Source organism: Anneissia japonica, unplaced genomic scaffold, assembly GCF_011630105.1.
Source record: "Anneissia japonica isolate Jap-2015-1 unplaced genomic scaffold, ASM1163010v1 scaffold287992_len753583_cov170, whole genome shotgun sequence".
Taxonomy (NCBI): domain Eukaryota; kingdom Metazoa; phylum Echinodermata; class Crinoidea; order Comatulida; family Comatulidae; genus Anneissia; species Anneissia japonica.
Window position 1 is genome coordinate 623,063 of NW_022723469.1, and position 2,304 is coordinate 625,366.

Below are 2,304 nucleotides of genomic sequence, written 5' to 3' on the forward strand. Positions count from 1 at the left end.
TTATTATTATTATTATTATTATTATTTATTATTATTATTATTTATTATTAAGTTATTATTTATGTTGCTTAGTATTACAAAACAAATGAACAAATGCATCAGACCATAATATATAATCATATGTAATAGGCTATTTATTATATAATGATACTACAACAGTCCTGTTGAGTAGGCCCAAATGATAATTATAAGCCTTGATTTAGCCAAAAATACTATGAAAACAGGCCAAGTACCGTTTTAATTTTTTTTGCATACGCGAGCCCGGTTAGCTCAGTCGGTAGAGCATCAGACTTTTAATCTGAGGGTCAAGGGTTCAAGTCCCTTATCGGGCGAGTTGCTTTTTTTTTAAGTTACTCTTTAGGATCTACAAAAATTATTATTTATACTCTCCTGTCCTCCATTCATTATTTTGAATCGTCGTTTTTGGCAATCTGATTTTTTATTTTGAAAAAGAGAAGGACTCTCCTTGTCGGAATTACTTTATTACGAAAAAACATCAAGAAGATGTAAGAAAGTCGAATTGGACCTAAACTTTTTTTCTACACGACTGTAAAAAGTTCGGGGTTTATCCCGCATTTATCATATTATAATGACATTACAATAGTTCAGTTGAGTAAGCCTAAGTCATAATTATAGGCTTATCTTATTTGATTTAGCCGCAACTGTATCAGATCAAAACAAGGCAAGAATCTTGGTCAACTAACAACAATGGATTTTGTTAATTGTGTAAAGTAAATAAAAAAAAACCGTGGTCCACTCAATACTCGATTGTAAAGAACTGAGTTGATAAAATTAGAGATAAATCATTTAAAGGAATTTAAAATCAATTGTATGATAATGATTTTACCAATACATTGGACTATTTTTTTTACTAATTGTTCCATTGATTATAAAACACTTCATTTTAGATAATTCATATGATAACTTATAATTTTAGGTCAAATTGAGAGAACAGGCCTAAACAATATTTAACAAATGCATGTGACTTCGGTCCGAATTATATACCACATTATATATTAGTATGTGTAATTATATAAGACTGACCTAATGTTAACGGTACAGTAATGTTTAATCACCCTCATACACTGCAGTTGTACCGTATTTTGGTAAAGGTAAAGGTAGTTGTTCTTAAGCTGAAAAGGACCTTTTGTGGAAAAATAAGAATTTGTGTTTTTTGCTTTTTTTTTTTTTTTTTTTTTTTTTTTTTTTTTTTTTTTTTTTTTTTTTTTTTTTTTTTTTTCGAATTTTATTACTGTGTTTGATTTAGTTAAGATTTTCTCGACTTGTAGTTTTGGTGCACCACTCGGAAACGAGCGTGTCACCGATTCTAAAGAAGTGAATCCTAATAAATAAATGAAGCCAAGTAACATTTTAAATACCGGTATACTCTTTTTTTGTATGCGAGCCCGGTTAGCTCAGTCGGTAGAGCATCAGACTTTTAATCTGAGGGTCAAGGGTTCAAGTCCCTTATCGGGCGATTTATTTTTTTTTTGGTTGTTTTTAGGGCTTACAAAAATCCATACTGTACAAGCGAACTGTCAATGCCATTGGCCCTGGATGATTCTAGTTGTTTCAGATGAAGTTAAATATCAAGATTTAAAAAAAACCAATATTAATGATTCTTTTCAGAAATATTTGTGTTCTGACAGGTTATCAGGGAAAAATATAACATAACAAAGCGAAAAAAAAAAATTAACTCGCCCGATAAGGGACTTGAACCCTTGACCCTCAGATTAAAAGTCTGATGCTCTACCGACTGAGCTAACCGGGCTCGCGTGATTGAGCAGGGAATTTATTTAACACGATTGTTGTGTTAATACAGCTCCCGCCAGAATTGCCTACAGATACACTATTAACTGAAAGGTCCACTGATTAATCTCATATAAGATAGTATAATGCATACTCCAAGTATCGAAATGCACGCCATCGTGTCGGGATGTCGAAATATTGAATCTCGATACTCTATTCGTATTACATAATTTCTTTATTTCAATAGCAATATAATGGTTATGTTTTTATGTAATATTTTGGTCCTACAAAAGCAGACAACCTTCTATCCAACGCTCTGTTTATACCGATGGGTCTATGGCCTGGGTAGGCCCGGGTGCTTTGCGGCCCGGTTTCAGCCTAGGCTAGCTTACCTAGGCCATATGCCTACGGAGAAACTATTTTCTTTCTCTAGGCCTATGTTTAGGCAATACCAGGATCTGATTTAAAGAGGCATGGATACCCTGAATGGCATCGGCTAAAGAAGTATTTACAGGGTTTCGACTCTCAGGTTTCTCTCCAGCTGAGTTGAAACCC

The 2,304-nt window shown here is 33.2% G+C and overlaps 3 non-coding genes across 3 annotated transcripts; 2 read left to right on the forward strand and 1 right to left on the reverse strand.

The window, feature by feature from the left end:
- Positions 1-259: 259 nt before the first annotated feature.
- Trnak-uuu lies at positions 260-332 on the forward strand. Its single transcript has one exon. It is a non-coding gene; the product is annotated as a tRNA-Lys (tRNA).
- A 1,072-nt stretch (positions 333-1,404) lies between these two features.
- Positions 1,405-1,477, forward strand: Trnak-uuu. The gene has a single exon. It is a non-coding gene; the product is annotated as a tRNA-Lys (tRNA).
- A 221-nt stretch (positions 1,478-1,698) lies between these two features.
- Positions 1,699-1,771, reverse strand: Trnak-uuu. The gene has a single exon. It is a non-coding gene; the product is annotated as a tRNA-Lys (tRNA).
- Between the last annotated feature and the right edge of the window lie 533 nt (positions 1,772-2,304).